The 6,476-nt window shown below is 38.4% G+C and overlaps 1 long non-coding RNA gene across 1 annotated transcript; it reads right to left on the reverse strand.

Annotated features, from left to right (window-relative positions):
• Nucleotides 1-2,078: 2,078 nt before the first annotated feature.
• LOC144449110 (uncharacterized) lies at nt 2,079-6,108 on the reverse strand. The gene is made up of 3 exons (XR_013482154.1): nt 5,948-6,108; nt 4,602-4,724; nt 2,079-2,183 (listed from the first exon to the last, which is right to left on the reverse strand). It is a non-coding gene; the product is annotated as an uncharacterized LOC144449110 (long non-coding RNA).
• Nucleotides 6,109-6,476: the final 368 nt, after the last annotated feature.

The raw sequence follows: 6,476 nt of genomic DNA on the forward strand, positions 1-6,476 counted from the left end.
TGCGCAGTATATTGGTGTTGAACAACTGAACTCGGATTGACGACTGATACTCTAGGACAGGTTCCCAGACAAGTTTCTTATTTGAATAATGGTAAGTCGGTCAGTGTAAGCTCTTACACTTGCTTCTGTTTATGACGTGTACACGTACACGTACGTACCTGTTTCCACTTCTGCAGATGCCGAGTCGAGAACGGTGCATTGCCTTGACCTTAGTAGTAGGTAGGGGTTATGAGGAAATCTTCCTCTGACAATCTACAGAGTTCACTATCTCTGCGGTACTGAGCAGACTGCAACGTTCGGAGCAGACGACAAACATTGACCGCCAAGTACGAAGTAGTTTGTAAACATCAAAACTTGGACGTGTGCCAACTGTTCATTATCATTCATTTTCGACGCTTGTTTGTTGTCTAGACCAATCAGATCTCTCGATTTGCGCCCTCAAAATACCGTTATATTAACATAATTTGATATGTATCATCTTTCATATTTTTCTTTTTTGTAACTATAATATAAAATTTGTGTCTCAATGTTTCTTCAACAGTCGAAACGTGAAAATCTTAAACGATTTAAAGTTTTACATACAATTTTATGCTTCTCTGGATGTCGACCAGTATCGTGAAATTTTTCCATATGAGAATTTGCTTTTTCCATACATGTATCTATTGAACCTGTCAATGAATAAAGTCACCACAACTGTAAACTGACTCCACTGTGTGTGTGTGTGTGTGTGTGTGTGTGTGTGTGTGTACGCACGCATGCACGCACGTGCGTAAGTACGTATGTATGTGTGTATGTATGTGTGTGTGCACGCGCGCGCGAGCGTGTGTGTATGCGTTTAACCCAGAACTAGTGAATTATTCAAGTTCACATGAATCAAAGACACACACGAAGAGCAAAAATATGGTAAGTTCTCATCATATTTATTTTGTAAGGGTGTGAAAAAGATGTTCAGGGCTAGGGTAGGTGGCTTAAACAAGGCGAGGGCGGGCCAGGTTACCGTAATCACCTAGTTTTGTTTTCTTTGTTCTGACGTGAATATTTCCATCTTGATTAAGTTGCTACAAGTCTGACAAATATAGGGAAATTTACACACGCTATGAGTTCATGGTTAAACATTTCTATGTTTTTGCTTTATATTGCAAATACCTCTGTGTAAGTAATTCATTTTTCGGAACAATGTGATCAGTAGAGTAGTGTACTTATTACTACAACTTCGCATCAGTGCATACCGTTTAAAATAGTCGAAACAAAAAAATATCAATTTCCGTTTAATCTGGTTACAATGGCATTTATTAACATATTTTTACATTGTAAGACTCAGAGTCAATTACGACAATAAAGACATCATTCCTCTAAAACTAAAAACAAAAGAGGTAATCCAGTGTATACAATTCATGCATACAAATGCTAGTCCGTTTTGTCGACGCTTTAAAAAGTTTCTGTATTCGTAAAATGTTTGTTATGTTCGTAAGTTAAACCGTCCGTTTATGCAAATAACGGTGTACGTTAATCAAACTGTTTTAATTGTTTCTCAATCTTCCATTACCTTACGATTTAGCAGTCTGACTACGTCATCAATAATTATGTCAAATAAAATATATACCCGTCTGAATAATTCAATGACTTCAAAATACTTTTTAAAGGTATCATCTGAGATCGCTTCCCCTCCAGCTCGACTTCCCCCAACCAATGCGTTATTCGATATTACTGCTAAATGTGACTATTAATATTACTGTATACATATATTACCATGGAACTTCATCGGAATTCTATAAAAACTATCTTCTCTGGGTTGCTTTAACTGATGATTGGGGTTTATTATCGTGTTACAGTACTTTCTGCATAGTTTATGACTGTTCTCAGCTGACCTATATTGTTGCCACGACAACGGTTTATGACGTGTTTGGCGATTTTTTAAAACCTAAATTCACGCCGTTTCATCGTTATGTAACTGTATTATGTCAACATATTGTCGATTCTTAGTACAGTACACCAAAATAATATCTTTTTTTTATATGTTATCGTACTTAAAATGACAGACAAGAAAAAAAAACATAGACAAGGAAAATGTAAGTAAATATTTTGTGTACATAAAATGCGAACGTGAATAATAGCTCTGCCAGGCAAACTGAAAAGAAAGCCGACTGGCTAATCAGGTGGTTCACTACAGCTCAGCAGAGTATCTAAAAACAAGATACATACAGATAAAAAGACTAAAATTGAACGATAAAGGTAAAAAAAGTTTGTTTGCATAGTTTTTACTAGCTTATATGATACACCATGTTATGGCACCCTAGAGATTAGTCCCCTTCACTGTGACATGAAGCGATGGGTGCTTTGCCGTCATGACATGACGTGTCTTACTCTTAGACTACGATTTTACTAAAACTTGATCGTGTTGTGTTACCCTCAAATAAGTTATATACAATAATCCTGACAAGGGGTTGCTGTATGTCATGAATGCAATACACTCATTGGTTACAATTCATGGCTGTCCTCAAAGACATGCTCTATGGAGATACAAATAATGCGAAATTACCATCAGAAATCCTGAGATTAGTTTGAAAAGAGTATGATACTCCTATTGTAGGATATCTAGAATTGCGTAGTGATTGCATTATATCATAATATACTGGTATGGTTACATGTTATATTGAACTTGAACTGAAATGATAACTGCACTATCACTGGAGTAACACAATGAAAAGTGAAGATGTTGGCAAACATTACCGATGTCTTTTCTTCGGATTACGCACAGTGATGGTAAACTCACTGACTGAGGTAAATAAGAGAAGCAGTAAGTAGTATGGTAAGAGGGCGGTGTGCAGAATAGTGTACAGCAGGCTAGTGCAATATTTAGCCTGTGCAACTTGGCGTTTAACTGAGGCAAGCTGTCGTCGATAGGAGCGATTCTGGAACGACAGCTTTGGACATCTCGAACACGTTTTTCGTTCGAGTTTCCGTAAGCGTTCATTCATTCGTGACAATATCTCCCTTTTTTCTTCATTTTCCAAAGAGAGTTGCCACATCTCGTGTCGCAATGACGAATTACAGTCGTGATGGTCGCGATTTTCGGCACTAGCTTGTATTAATTTCTGACGGACATCCTTACATGTTACTCGAGACTTCCGTAGTTTTTCCTTCAAGACTTCCTCGTAGTTAGCTTTGTTCGTCAACATGTCACACAAGCTCTCCTCGCGTTTTCCTGCCGCCGAAATTTCTTTCGTAAGTTGTGTTACTTCTTCTAGAAGCCGATTATTGTGAATTTCAAGGTCGCTGATCGTCCCCTTCATCAACTTGGTGTTTGTCAAGGAATCTTTGACCTTGAATAGGAGAGAATAAAACGATTTCACTTTTTTAATTCAAAAGTTCCAAATGTTTCAGTAATCGGAATAAAGGTAAAAGACCTCAGAATCTGTTGGTAGTTAACTTGAAATCCCCGAGTCCATTTTGACAATGAGAAACATGGTCAATATTACCAAATATTGAATTTCATACGTGTGTGTGTGTGTGTGCGTGCGTGCGTGCGTGCGTGCGTGCGTGCGTGTGTGTGTGTGTGTGTGTGTGTGTGTGTGTGTGTGTGTGTGTGTTTCAACTTTTATAATATTCAAACTTACTGAAATATGTGTGTAGGGGTCCATAGGTACATTATTTCGGAAAATGATAATCAAAATACCTTGTATCCAAGACGAGAGGCAAGTCCTTGCCAGGAAGACTGTTTGAGTCGAGAATCCAACAGCTGTTCTTGTAATTTCTTATTTTCCTTGGAAGTTCTCCTAAGTACACATCTCTGCCTTTTCTTCTCTCTCTTTGCTCGTTCCAATTCATTTTCTGCAAGTTTGGCCCTATACTGCTCTCCGTAAATCGTCTCAAGCAGTCCTTCCCGGTCCCTTCTCAATTCTTCTTCGTGTTGGTTTATACTTTTCAGCTGGGATTCCAGAAACCGGTTTTCCGATTTTATCTGTATGCACTGAACATCGGCAGCCTCTTTTTCTACACACATTTCTCTTAATCTATCTTCCGCCTCTTGTAGACTCCACGTTATACGCTGAAGTTGTCTTCTCAGGGATTTCTTTTCCTCTTCAGTCTTCTGCAGTTTTTTAACGCAGTATTCGGCCTCCGCTACTTCCCTGACTTGATAAAAATATTGGTTCCAGAGAACAGCCCTCCGTAAGTCGAACTCGATTGCTTTTCGCTGACGACGCTCTAGTTCAAGAGCTGGTATAATCTGTCGGTATTCTTCGTTCACCTTTCGAAGTTCGTCCTCTATGGATTTCAACTTTGTCTCGTAAGCTTTGGCAGCAACGTTAGATGCTTGTCGTTCTGAGTATATAAAAAATACCCCCCCCCCCCTTTAGAATATTAATATCACGTGACTCAGAGTTTGGCAAGAACCTCGTTCATAGATAATTTTACACAAAGTTAATAAATCCGGATTGATCGATGTATATTTATAAATAAAAGTGCTGCCATCGAGTTTCTTCGAAAATAAAGTTCTCTGATTGAAAATGTGTGAACCCCCCCCCCCCCGCCACTCACACACTTTAAAGTTACGAATTACACTTCCCTAAGCTTGTGTGACAATCTGAGAAGTATCTTACCACGTGTGATTTCCATACGACAATCTTCAAGTTCACGTTGTAATTGTTGGTGGTTCATAGATTGAAACTGGCGTACTTCATTTTGCATACTTCCATTTCGATATTCGTTATACTGCCGCCACACTGAATTCCAAGAAATGTACATAAATTAACTGATATTAGGGAGCCTTCAGTAATTACAAGGGGGGGGTCTTGCCCGGACTGTCCCTCCTCCGATTCCGTCGTGCTAAAAGGTGACCCTCCATCAACTTTATTTCTCGAAAACACTATCCTTCCCCTGTTCAAGTATTTAAAAAACATGGGTTAAAATATTGTCAGAAATGGATAAGGATACGAGTTCCAGAATCAATGGTAAAGAATTAATCGCACTGCTGCCACCATGTTTAAAGGCAATTGGTTATTTCCCAACTACTACCACCATGTGAATTTATGTGAAGGCACGCCGTTAATCAATACCTGTGTTTGGAATTCATTGGTGGACCTGGAGGCCACAAATTCTCAAAGATTAGGTTGGCACACTCTCGACATGGAGCGGAGGTCAACATCGCCACAACACTATCCCCAGTATCTTACCAAACTGTTCCTGTTTTATTTCTGTGAGTCCCACTTCTCTCCTCACATCACAACTGAGAGTTAATTGACTACAGGGTTGTGAGCCGCGATTTGAATGAAATGGGCTGGTATTATGGTACCTATTAAAGCCCAAACCTTAGCCTAACTTTAACCTAACCCAATGGTAGCAATGGGTATTGAAACAGGTCGCAGAGAATGGAATGGTAACCCCCCCCCCAAAAAAAAATAAATAAATAAATAAATAAAATAATAAAAAAATAAAAAATAAATAAATAAATAAAAGTAAAATAAAATAAAATATAATAATAAAAAAATAATGCAAAGTTAGACAATACAATGACTCCAGAGTCAAAGCAGACCCTACCCTATTCCCATTTTAGAGTCGATTTGTAAAAAGTGAACCCCCACCCCTTGTAAATACTGAACGATCCCTTAGCTGCGTGTTGAGGTAATCATATGACTGATCACGCGAGTAACATTTGGTGATGATCTCATTCTGTATACATATGTCTCAATGTGTTCTGTACTGATTCGGCCGTTCCTTATGAATATGTAAATTGTCGTTGATGTCGTATCATTACCATGGAAACAGTACTGCAGTCTGTCCACGCTAGTGCAAGTACAACGAATAGCTATCAACCCATTTTATTGGTATGCTTTTCATGTTCGACAAGTCACACATATTAATGGTGATTTTCCTGGCAGTAAATTCGCATAAAAGCAAATACAGATAACTAAGCGTGGTTACAAAGTAAGCCTTTGTATTACCGTACCTTGACCAAAATGATGATGGTAGCACAGCATCAAAACAACAGCGATGACATTGAATACTGTAATAGTTGCTATCAGGACATCCATAGTGGAATATCTGAAGAAAAACAACTTGGATAACTTTGATTTGACACCCGGCCGGTGTACATAAATGAAAACGAGCGTTCGTTCGTTCTTTGTCGGGGGAATTTCCCTGACACGTTGACTTCAAATTATGCGTCGTGTGCAAAGCGGGTTAGTCCCCTCTCAAAACATGGTAAGTCTCCTGAAGAGTGCAAAGTACCGTTGTTCGAATCACTGTTTACTGAAATATTGGTAGACTTAAGCCGTTGATCAGTTGAGTTGTATTTTTTTTGGATAAAGTTTATCGGTTGATTGATTGATTGATTGATTGATTGATTGATTGATTGATTGATTGATTGATTGATTGATTGATTGATTGATGAGTGACTGACTGACCGATTGATTGATTGATTGATTGATTGATTGATTGATTGATTGATTGATTGATTGATTGATTGATTGATTGAT

This window comes from Glandiceps talaboti, chromosome 18 (assembly GCF_964340395.1).
Source record: "Glandiceps talaboti chromosome 18, keGlaTala1.1, whole genome shotgun sequence".
Taxonomy (NCBI): Eukaryota; Metazoa; Hemichordata; class Enteropneusta; family Spengelidae; genus Glandiceps; species Glandiceps talaboti.